The sequence below is a fragment of the Perca fluviatilis genome, chromosome 23 (assembly GCF_010015445.1).
Source record: "Perca fluviatilis chromosome 23, GENO_Pfluv_1.0, whole genome shotgun sequence".
NCBI lineage: Eukaryota > Metazoa > Chordata > Actinopteri > Perciformes > Percidae > Perca > Perca fluviatilis.
The window spans coordinates 28579463-28592482 of NC_053134.1; the positions used below are offsets into that span (position 1 = coordinate 28579463).

The 13020-nt window shown below is 42.7% G+C and overlaps 1 non-coding gene and 1 pseudogene across 1 annotated transcript; both read left to right on the plus strand.

Annotated features, from left to right (window-relative positions):
• Positions 1 to 440: 440 nt before the first annotated feature.
• On the plus strand, positions 441 to 600 carry LOC120553835 (annotated as a pseudogene).
• A 424-nt stretch (positions 601 to 1024) lies between these two features.
• On the plus strand, positions 1025 to 1140 carry LOC120553840. The gene has a single exon (XR_005638238.1). It is a non-coding gene; the product is annotated as a U5 spliceosomal RNA (small nuclear RNA).
• The last annotated feature ends 11880 nt before the right edge of the window (positions 1141 to 13020 follow it).

Below are 13020 nucleotides of genomic sequence, written 5' to 3' on the forward strand. Positions count from 1 at the left end.
AAACACATTATTATTGTCATAGTGGGACACTTTAAAAGCACTAAATATAGTTATGAAGTGCATTTGTAGATCACTTGAAATATCACAGAGGCATACTAAATTAACATAGTTTATAGTAATTATAAGTATGATAGCAGTATGCACAAAATATACTTAAACAACTATAAATTGCACTGCAATGCCTTTTTAAGTGTATTTCAATAAGAATGGCAATACAATGCAATTGTACTGTAAGTGTGCTTAATTGCTCATGAATCTTGATTTTCATTAGTGTATTTTATTGCACTTGAAGTTTAAAAAAAGTTGTTCCATTTTAGTATACTATTTACACTTGAAGTGTAGTCAAATAGATGTTAAGTTGAAGTTAATACATAATTGAATACACTTAAATATACGTGGATTTGACGAAAATAGTACAAAATTTAGAAAATATACTTAGTACACTTTATTAAAGTATATTTTTAATAGAATTCTTTTTCACCTGGGAGGGGACAACATATTAAATGGATTTTTGCCAATGGGAGTTGAAAAGGGGGCTTGCTCCATTCACTCCACGCATCGACCCGGTATTGCAGCGCGGCCGGGAACGGTGCACCCTTCTTCTGTCTTGTGGAAAACCAAGTAACAACGCCTGTCGTTCAGTTTGATACTGGACCAAAAGAGACACGCATCGCAGTGGCTGGCGGACTTCATGGCCAGGAGTTGTGGCAAGAACCGCTCCGTTGACTGAATGATTTGTAAAACCTCATTGGGCTCCTGGTATCAAAACATTGTTATAATACTCTAAGTCACGACAACTGGGGTGAAAAAGGCAGCAGCGAATAAACAGCAACACGAAGTCTCACAAAAGTGTTGCGAGATTTGCACTATTGATTGGCAGGAAAAACAGAAGAGAGAAAATATTGGCAATGTGGGAATGGGTGTGGCCTTGGATTTGGAAAGCGGCACACCAAGTGAGGCTTACCGCGAGGGTTTGGACTGGGACGACTAGGGTTTTGGGCTGCTCTCGACCAGAGAGCTGTACTTACTCTGGTTTCTCTTCGTAACTCACAAGTCTTTCGCCTTTTACTAAAGATTTCCGTGGAGAGGAACACAAATGAGTTGAACCTGTTTTTGGTGGGCTCTGCTGTTTGGCTGAGCCTTGTGTACTTGTGAAAAGCAAATAAGCTGTCCTTAACCCTTTAGGCACCAGGTTTTATTTTTAAAAATACTAGGTTTTGACACCTAAATTTCAGAAGGCTCTGGCTTGAGAATGGTTTGAGATAGAGACAAAGTGTAAATGAAACAAATATTCAGAATGACTTAACGTTTATCTAGGGAGTACATTTTTCCATCTAATTTGCATATTATGACGTCATATTGCAGTGGTCATATTGGATTATGTAAATTCCATGAAATACCTGATATTTTGAAAGAGAGTTGAATTTATTTCATCAGATTTACCCCCCTCCATCCATTTGTTATGTTGTCCACATATCACATGAACAGGGAAAAAGTAAATTGTAAGCCAACAGTCGTAAACTACAACTATTACTACGCCACAAAACTCAGTAGGCTTTTTTTTTGGATGGGGGAGGGGCTCATGGCAGCACCTGCTGCTCGTTGAGAACAGTAATTGTAGAGTGATACGTGCTTTCACGAGTCTCCAAACACCACAAAAGTTTCCAATAACACCAGAAAAAGTCGCTAGTCACTTTTGACAAAAAAAGTCAAGTTTGGATGGGATTTCTTCGGACATTTTGCATTGAAGCATGACGTATTTCTGAGCTAAGGTCTAAGTAGTGGAGTGCTGTGTGTCTCCTCTCTGCTCTGACTGCAGGCTGGGACTGCAGCGCGAAACTACTGAGACTGACCGCCTGTGAGGCCTTTGGATGGGGGAGGGGCTCACGGCAGCACCCGCTGCTTGTTGGGCACAGTAATTGCAGAGTGACGCTCTATTCGTAGAAAACAGCTGATTGATTCAGTACCACGTCGTGTCCCTAATTATTTTGTGTAAGAGTGAAGAATCATTTACATTTAGCCTACACCCGCTCTGTAAGCCAGGGCAAGAACGGTGGCGAATATGTGATTAAATGCAGCCTGGACGCGGAGTGTGTGTCTCATCTCTGCTCTGACGGCAGGCTGGGGTGCTGCGCAAGGCTACTGAGAGACTGACCGCCTACGGGCTTTGGACGAGGGAGGGGCTCACGGCAGCACCTGCACAGTAATTGCAGAGTGATACGTGCTTTCACGAGTCTCCAAACACCAGAAAAAGTCGCTAGTCACTTTTGACAAAAAAAGTCAAGTTTGGATGGGATTTCCTCGAACATTTTGCATTGAAGCATGATGTACTTCTGAGCTAAGGTCTAAGTACAGGATGTCTGCCAACTAATGGAGGGGAGTATGAATGACATATAACACTCTATTCAGAGAAAACAGCTGTTTGATTCAGTACCGCGTCCTGTCGCAATTTTGCGACTTTGGCGCTTAAAGGGTTAACCCTTGTATTGTCCTTCGTGTAACGGGAACTTGTTTAGTTTATTCACTTTTTGTATTAGCCTCACGGCCTCGTCCTTTGGGTCCCGGGGACCCTGGCTTATTGTGATTCTATGCATTTGCTACTAGCCTCGCGGCCTCTGTCCTTCGGGTCCCGGGGACCCTCGCTTATTCTATGTTATTCCATGTCACACGCTCGCCTCGTCCTTCAGGTCCCGGGGACCCTCGCTTATTCTATGTTATTCCATGTCACACGCTCGCCTTGTCCTTCGGGTCCCCGGGACCCTGGCCTACTATTTGAACACTTTGCCACGTCAACTATCGCGGTGGCAACTACATGGCCCTTGGGGTCTCCGGGACCCTCGCCTAGTCAATGGAATGCATTTTTGTCTCTCGCTACTGGCCTCGTGGCAGCCGTTGTCCCTCGGGTCCCCGGGACCCTTGTTGCAGTGGAAAGTTGATGGAAAGTTGATGTTGATGCTTGCTGGGCATGTACTGGCAGAAGGAGCATCGACCTTGGTGTCCGTGTCCGTGTCGTCAAAAACGGAGAATGAGAAGGAGGAAGGGAAAGGACTCGGTGGGAGAGGAACCAGAGTGCAAAGACAAAATGAGAAGCAGAAAGAGATAAAAATAAACAAGGATACCAAAAAGAACAATAAAAAATGTAAAAACATCTGTGTGCGCATACGCACACACACACATAAGCATTGTAAACTACGGGGGTTGACTAAAACAAAACACAACACAACACGAGACACGACTTGTGCCACGGCGGTGGGTGAGAAGAACAAACAGACAAACGTAAAAGTAGCCTAGACACGTGCTCCGCAGGCAGCAGACTAGCAGACGTGCACGCCACAGGGTCGGGAGTCTGGCAACTCTCGTCCGTTTGGAGGGCTTTTGAGCAGCAGCGGCAGCAGCAGCAGCAGTGGCAGCGGCCGGAGAAACCAAACTCTGGTCAGGTGGCCACACGCACACATTATGTAGCAGTACAGCATCTGTGGGAGGGCTGCACTGCAAGCTATCTGACCACTCTATCCATCTATCAATCTATTGCATGCGTGCACAGGGACTGTGAAAGACGACCGCTGCTGCTGCTGCTGCTGTTTATCCAGCCGGCGCGCTCGGATTGAGCCCCGCCGCCGATGGCCAGCGAGTTCCCAGACTAACTAACCTCGCGGTGTGATGACGATCACATCTAACAAGACATAGTATACTATACATTTTCTGTCAATAATGGGGAACAAAACCCTCCCGGCCGAAAGATGCATGCAAAATATAGATAAAATAGTGAGACAGGGAAAGAAAGCAAAAACACACATGCACCAATAACCTCCTGATCAGTTCTAACCAAAGCCCATGTTCTGAGCTTTCTCTAAAAATCAGGAAGACAAGCTGGAGAAACGGAGGGACGAAGAGGACACAGACTCAACTCTCGGACAGGACTGACAGCATCCGTCACACCTGCATCGGGTGGAAAGACCAACGAGTACGTGAGAAAACCATGTTTGAAGCGCAACATATGGAGCGCGGACCCGAAAAAGGCCGCTCGCACAAAGGACATGGTCGAGTCAGACGAGGCCAAGGCAGGTGCCGTGGGTAAAATGCTGAGCCCTACAACCGAGACCAGTGTTGGTACTGCAAGGACTTTGGACATTGGGTAGGTAACTGCCCGAAGAAAAAGCAAAAAACACCTCAGACAAAGAACAACACTAGTCCCTCTGTTTGACTGAGTCCAAAAGCTGATGAAGAAAATAGTGCTGACACACACACACTCGCCTCATGCAATGAAAAAATGCTTTGCACTGATACACTGTTTTTGTTTTTGCTATTAGGGACAATTGATAGGTTAGAAAGTTCTTAAAAATAATCTATTCAGTTAAACCATTATAGTATGTTATCTTCTGAAAACTACAAGAGAAATGCCTACTACTGAGTGTAAAGTTAAAGGGGTTCCACTCACATAACTTGATTATTAGAGCTATTGATTTGACACTGAAGATTATTTGGTCAATTGGGGCTGCAGGTCAAACAGTAAGAGAACAATTCTCTGTTCCTCTCTCCTGTACATGGGAAAAACAATTCTTGGTGTATGATTATGTCCACTTATTTGGTTATTTAATGTGCACTTTTAACATTGGTGTAACCTCAACACCTGACGGATTGAGAATTTCTTGTAATGATGCAACTGACCTAACCACTTTTGTTAATTACAGTGTGGCTAAAATGACCTCACTGAGGCGGCGTCTGTAATCAGCCCTGCCTCTGACTGCATGAAACCTGACAACCAATAAGCGTTCGTGAATATGAAACTGGCTCTGCAGTCTACCCCGATGCTGGGACTGCCAGATCCCTAAAACTGTTTATACAGACATACACGTACATATACACATGCTTGCAATGAAGACATGCTTTTTGCATGCTACAAACACTCCCCACACGATAGACAGATCAAATTAGACGCAAAAACAGCACGGTAAACAGAAATAACTTTTGGAAAATATGTCCACGTATTCAATGAGTTTGTCTGATGTGTATACAAATTGCCTACCATGGTGCTAATTATAGAAGGGAAGAAAATTGAGTTTTTAGTTGATTCAGGAGCAATAATTTGGGTTCAGTGAAGTTTTGTTCTTCAAATCAAGCTCTCTGGTAAACTTTTTTCCTTTAGAGAAATGATTGAGTGGTTATCCCAGGAAAGTCCACCATTCTTATGATATGTGTGTTTTCAGATCCTTAGGATCCTGAACTAGATAAGAAAGGGAAATGTTCATTGTTTTTTCCCTTCCTTCCATCTGAGTGTCCTGAAATTTGTTAGGCAGACATTTGAAAATGTCTATTTTGAAATTGAAGCCATTCTTTTCACCTACACGGGTCTGCCCACGGGCTTTAAAGTTGTGCGACTTGATAAAAATCACTCTTTGGCTGACATATTTTTGTTGCAGCCTAAAAGTACGCATTTGTTTACAAATTGTAATGGAACACGTACCATGTCAGTCTGTTAATCTCCTGACTATGGTAAAACAAACTGGGACACCTGTAGTTAAGTTTAAGGAATCACAAATATTACATGCATTCCTTTTGTCACCTTTTTTTGACCCTGATGAAGATTACATTGAAAAGTTTTTTTTGAACCAATCTAAAGAGGAGCATGAGTTTTCTTTTTTCCACGGCCATATACACAAGTCCAGTGGTTGTTACCTTGACTGATAAACTAAATAAGTTTTTCAGAAATTCTAACTCAAAAGCTCACATACATGTTTTTTTGTCTCCAACAGAAGAGGAGACAGACCTAGGATACCTTGTGACTATTTGTAAAAATTGACTGACTGGACTGACATTACTGATAATGTTTTTATTTGTCTCCATCGACAGGAGACGATAGAAAACCTATACGACAGCGTATGCCTTGTATTCACAGTGTTTCACATATTCAGTGAACGTGTGACTACAATAGATGCATATTCACACAGTAAAAACAACATTTTATCTACTGATGTTTCACCACTTTTTGTCTCAGGTACAGCGTTATCTCTGGGCAAAACACACAAATTGATTGATTGATTGATTGATTGACAAATTGTTAACCTGTAGTCATCAAGCTGCGTTCGGACTACAGGCCCCAGAAACATCAGTACACCCTAAAACAGGAAGTAATCAACAGAAATCCGACCATGTTTTTAACTCTTTATTGACGGATGGGGTTTATAGTTCCATGTTTAGATTCTCTAGCACATACACTTATTTTCTCAAGTAACATAAATAAGAAGAATTATTTTTATTATGAATGTTAGTTTTGTTCTGTTCAGGACCTTCGAGCAGTAAATGCAGTGGGTCTATGCTCGAGCACCTAATGTCTCCCACAGCTAAACATAACATTCTGCAGGGAATGTTAAATGTTTTGATTCTCTGTTGTTTCGTCTAACGTTTTTCTTTCCTCAGTGTTCCAGTAGAAAAGACAGTCAATATTGTTTTATAGTTCTGGGTGATGGTAAGCTGTACACCTTGACACACCTTTGTGAGGAATACATTGAGTTGTTAATTAATGATGCCATAAATTACAAAAAGAATAACAGGGTGTTTATATGTACCCTGGAGAAATCCTTCTTTCTTTGACAGAGGACAGCCAGAGGAGGAGACACACACACACCACACAGAGATAAGACACAAGCTAAAACCAAACATGAGTAGTACAAGTGAAATTTTGGTTTAAAGAAATGATTTTGATGATTTCCTAAAAGCAGTACGTTTCATATCATACTCTAATGAGTTTTTGAGTTGCTATATCACCAATTGTCTAAACTAAATTAGTTGATGTTGACGTTGAAAACTTTACTGAGGTGAAAATCCCCCTAAAGAAATTATTTATTGAACTTTTGTTACTGATGAACAAGCTTTGCTGTAAAACCTAGAATAATGTCAATGGCTACAATATTAAACAGATGATTTATATTGCCTTTGAGTCATGAGCTTTGTCATGTCTCAAATAGGAGGGATATAGTAGCAATGATAAATAACACAGCATGAAAAGTGGGATTTCCGTCCCCGTAAACGCCTGTAAATGCCCGGAAATCCCCCTAATTTTCGGCAGTTATCGACAATTTACAGGCTGCGAACGTCACGTTCGTCTGTGCCACAAATTGTCGGAAACGAAACATGACGTATGTGGAGAGCCCCCGCAGAGGTGTTAATGGATCTAATTAGAATATGAATAGGCCGTCATGTAGTCAGCGTCATGTAAATCTGGACTTGCAGACAGCTCCGAGCAAATATAGGTCACGGCCTCGTTATGAGGCGAGGTTAGTCTGTAAAAAAAAAAAAGGATGGTTAAGATCGGTATCTATTAACGTATCTATGTCCTTATACAGAAGAATTAATGAAATTCATTCAATGAAAGCATATTCTTTAAATCTTACCCTTGCTCCGGTTAGTAGCGCCTGCTACAGTTTGTCTCGGAGTTGTGAAGACGGCGACTGCTTTCTGAAAATTACATAAAAACACACTTTTATAAAACAACTCACCCGGTTAGCTCTGTAATGAATGGCGCTGAAAGCAGCCAGGCTGCCCAGACACACAGCTCTGTGCTGCTCGGGTTTAAACTTGGTGGGGTTTAAAACATTACTGCCAAAGTCTAAGTAGCCTGTTTAACATCCAAAGACAGTCACTGTACGATCAAGAGTTAATAAACAACGGTACAGACTAGCTTGCCATTTTATTAATAATCATATACTTACGTTGTCTTTTCCTTTTCTGTGAGCGCATCTTTGGAGCCCCGGAGGTGATATGGAGGAGAGAAAAAAACCACTCCAAACGTCTTGAACAACTCCTGTGTGTTTCCAAGTGAAGTTTGACAGAGTGTACAGACAACTCTTTTACCAGTTGGCCTGAAATATTAAAATACTCCCATATTTCGGAAGCTTTTGCTCTGACTCCTAACTCTCGGACTCATCTCCCGCCGCTTTTTTTTCAAATGGTAGCAGTGAGGGCGGGGGTAGGGGGCATTGACATATATATAATGGACCAATAGATCCCGTTGCTCTAGACGGAAACCAGTGAAGGATATTAGAAGCACTTTTCCGGTGATCTCTTGCTTTACTGCGCAGCCTCCAACTGACAGAGACAACGTAAATGTGACGTGAGCAACGTGTCTGAAAGTTGTAAGTCTTCTGGTAGCTGTGCCAAGAGAAATCTCAATCATTCCCAATCTTGCGGAGACGGAGAGTGTAGGTATATGTAAGGAGATAACATAAGCACAGGCTAATTATTGCTAACTAACATGCTAGTTAACATTAGCAATTAAACCTAAACAGATAATGTAAGTCGAAACTGCCTGTAAGCTTCTCCTGTACTATACGGTAATTCATCTACTGTGCGACAGTAAGTCACTTGGTTATGACACAATCGTTAGCCTATTTTTATAAAAGCGTCTGCTACGGAGCCATAACGTGAGGTACAAGGTAATGGAGCCTTTTATACATTGTCGTGTTTCTTTAGATATAAACGGACAAATGGAGTCTTTAAACGCTTCAGATGTAAAGTCATTCGCAGTCAAGTGACGTAAAAAAAAAATGGCGGTCAGTGGAATGCTAACAGGAGGTGATACCTTTGTAGCAACAAAATGGCGCCATCGGAGGTTCGAGTTCTGAAGCGTTACCCCCTTGGTAGGGGGCAGGGCAGAGTGATAGAGAAACAAAGAGGAGCAGATTAACCAGCAAGGCGCGAACAGCGCACACACTGGTGGGAGGTGAATTACAGTGAGTTTAAATGGAATACTGGGGGAAGTTTAATAACAATAGGACAATTGAAGTCTGGATTATGAGGCCATTTCAGCAGAGCCAACAGCTTCATATGCCATGGACATGTGAATATGGTGCTGAATTTGCCAGTATTTTAAGAAGACAAATGGTTGGGACTTTGTCATGCAATGACACAGCTGATATGCTTTATGTGAAGCACGGTGTTCTGGTGTCAGCAGAAAGACTTCTCTTAAAAAAACTGTACAGTGGAGCCTCTGTCTCCATTCCACCAGACAATGTTGGATGAGCAAGACCAAAGAAAGGCCATTGTAGTCATGTCACTATGTACAGGGGTTGAGCTCTAGGAGACTGTGATGTTGTCTGCATAGAATGCACATTTTACCTTTGTGGCAAAGCCTGATTAAAACTAATTGTTGAAATAAATTATTTTGTGTATCTTTTTTACATAACATTAGTCATTACTAATGACATACACAGTAATTAATCTAGCATACTTTCATTAAATAAATCAATTCAAGCTAAAATTGAAGAGTCTACAATTAGGCTATACTAAGTCTCTAAATCTATTTTAAGAGATTTTCTTAAAATGAAGTTAATACCTTTTAGAAAAATGTCACCTTGGGTAAAACTCCCCCTGCTACCCTGATTTGCATTTGTATAGCTCACAGCATTTTCATTTACATGTTAAAGCCTCCCTTAGAATTAGAGGGAGGGGGGATCATGGGGGGACAACTGCCAAGCAAGGCCCACGTCAATTTCCGACAATTTACGGCAGTTTTCGGTGTTGCCTGTAAATTGCCGTGTACAGCCGTAAACCTGAAGTTCCACGACAATCTACAGTGCCGCATACTGACGAAAATCCCACTTTTAAGGGGTTTAATAAACAGTAAGGGACAAGTAGCAAGGGAAATAAATAGTGTTAAATAATTATTTTTTTTAGGTTGATTCTTCTAAAGACGTTTGAAACATTTGATGTGACATCACTGTAGCTCCAGTTCAAAAGACCTTGAATAACCAAAGTGCTAGAATAGTTAACAATTGTACATTTAAAGAAAAAAATCTGCTTAGCTGAGAACAAAATTGACAAAATTGATAGACTATAAAAAAGGATCATCTACCCCCTGATTGACACGGTAGTATAAGGGGATTCAATAGTAATTGTTTTGTTGATTCTGATTTGCTCCAAAGAATTTTGCTCTAAAGATTTTCTTTATTTATAAATAGGTAGGGAGAGGCCCATAATAAAAACAAAACAAAAACACCTATTTCTTCCACGGCAGTATAAGGGAAATGATAGGTTAGGTTATTGCGTGAGAATTTTATTCTGCTCTTTTGGCCGTAAGAATCCAGGTGTCAAGCATGGAGATTCTGTGGTGATAACAACTTCAAGAGGAAGGATTGGCAAAATAGACGGTGACAGAGACCATCGACATCCTTCCATTGACACAGGGCAGTGAAAGGTTCCAGGGAGAGTCACCTGGATACACACATCACTAAAAAAGGTTCCAGAGGAGAAGAGGACAGGTTTTTCTACAATCTGCAACAAGTGACGAGCAGATCCTCTGCTGAGTCACCTACGAGGGAAATCGATTCAGACAGACAGACGGCGTTTCTGTGCTATCTCTGAAATCAATCGGGGAAACTGAGTTTGAAGTGTGTGTTATTTGATAAGTGGGCTGCTGCCTGTTCTGCCGATAACTTCAATTCCCTGAAAGAACTACTGCAGGTTGAGGATTTTAAAAAGTGTCTGCCAGTGCGCATTGTTGTCTACTTAAATGAGCATAATGTAACAACTTTAACTGCTGCAGCAACGTTAGCTGGTGAGTATGCGTTGATTCACAAAACTACTTTTGCTCCTTTTCCTGACAGATCACATCGAGTCCCTGTTTCACCTCCCTCTGTCCACAAAACGCTGGGTGCAGAAAAAGAGGAGAGGAAATGTTTCTACTGCCATGGGCGGTCATGTCATTGCTGCCTGTCCGGCGTTAAAACGTAAAGAACAGTCTTAGTCTCGGTCACAGTTTTCCCAGCCTAAGGGCATTGGCCTGATTAAAACAGACCACGGTACAGATACTGAAATGGGCAAATGCGAAGAGTTGGATGCCTGCTTCAAACCATTTGTTTTTGACGCACGCATTTCACTCCCCGGCATGCCGGTAGATCGGCTCTCTGTCCGGGTGCTGAGGGACATCGCATGTTCCCAGTCAGTAATTTTGGCGTCAGCTTTGCCCTTTTCTGAGCAATCAGCTTGCAGGTTCGGTGCTCTGCGGCATTGAGATGGGCTACATTCGTCATCCTCATCAACTGCACGTTCAGTCTGATTTGGTTACGGGGTTCTTTCCGGTCGCTGTGTGTGCTGCTCTGCCAATTCAGGGTATCGTAATTTTACTGGGGAATGACATTGCAGAGGGTAAGGTGACCCCTATGTTAGAGGTGCTAGATTCACCTCTGTGCATCACCCACCGACAATTTGGCCACTTCTCCGGTGTTCCCTTCGCTTCCTGCTTCTTACAGTGCAGACGCTCTATTGCTTGCTCCTGCTTGCATATTTTTGCTGATAATCTTGCTTTTCCTCTGAGAGAAACTATGAGCAGCGGCTCTTGGATACTTATAAATCACTGGACTATACATTTTTTGTAGACATAGTAGGCTATTGTCATATTTGAAAATTTTTCTGCGTGAGCGTGGCCTACCAATAGCTCAAGCCTGTCCTAAAGTGACTGTAGCTAAAGCTAATTAGCAGCAAGATGCCACCCTTCTCCATAGAGGACTACTACAAACTCCTTCAGAAGATTGCAGTTCTGGAAACCAAAATTTACCGGTTAGAAGTAAACGTGGAAGTGAACAGATCATGTGGAAATGACACCACTTTACCAGTGACCCAAAACAATGGACAAAAGCATGCTAACACACGGCTAACTAGCACCAGGAAGACCACAAAGAAACAAGAGGGCTGTGGAACGTGGCAGTCCTCCCTGGAACTCTTTTGGTGCAAAACCTAAGAGTAAATCATTTTCCTGGGAAATGGGAGGACGACTAACGGGCAGAGCACAGCGCCCTGAGATTTGTGATACGACCGGCTGGCCTGCATTATCATCCAGGCAGAGCGCCTCTTCAACCCCTGTACTTAGCAGGACACAGTCGTGGACAACTGCAAAAGGGAAAATCAGCAACAAAATGCCTCCCCAACAACTGAGTGTGCAGGTGAAGAACAGATTTGCTCCTCTGCTGCAGCACCCTGGACATGACCTGGATTACGTCTCATCGTCACACAGCAGGGTAAGGACTGAGAGCAATTCTAAAAGTAAAAAGCTACAGGGAAAGCTAATGACTGGGCCCCAAACTCTGATTGTGGGTGACTCTGCTGTGAAAGATATAAAAAGCAGTAAAAACCAAAGATATGGTGTCTGATATGGTGTCTGACTTGGCCCAAAGAATCCAGGATATCATAGCAGCACACCCAACTGTGAAGAACATTATACTGCATATAGGGTCAAATGATGTTGTAAAGCAAGAGTCTGAAGTGCTGAATCGTGACTTTATGAATCTGCTGAACACAGTCAGCTCCCTAAACGCAAAGGTGTTTATCAGTGGCCCTATACCACCAGTCAGAGGAGGAGCTGAGAGATTCGGCAGACTGTTGGCACTGAACAAATGGCTTTCAACTGCATGTACCAACAACCATTCTCTGCAGTTCATTGACAATTTTAACATTTTCTGCAGACATCTTTTTAAAGCAGATGGACTATTCCTTAACAAGCCAGGAGTAAAGCTGTTCACCTCTAGCCTACTTTACTTTCTGCGCCACACATCTGCTCCCTTGGCCAAGGACACAAGACAAGATGAACCAAAACAAGAGGAAGACACAACAAAGTAAGGCAGTGAGCCACCACAGCCCCCACCTGAGCAAAGATTTGACCATGGGAGACCAAAGAGCAGAGATGAGAAATCTCAACACCCCTTCTCACCCGTCCAACACTCCTCAAACCCCTTGGACAACCACGACAGCTTTGAGGACCTGTTTAAGGATACGTCGCTCTCCCCTCTTTCCCCCATCCCCATGTTGGAGTTCACTGACCAGATGAGGCAGCTGGTAAATGCTGGAACCAAGTATGCCCCCCTTCCTTCTCCCATCGTAAAACGCCAGGCACCTCTGCCCCCTCAAGGACGGCAGTTAACTCCTTCTCCCCAAACTGATAAGGATACTTGTGTGCAAAAGGCAACAAGCATTAACTGATATGGGCCGGGTCCAGGCTGCATGCCTAGTAGCACTCATGACTCTTTCCAA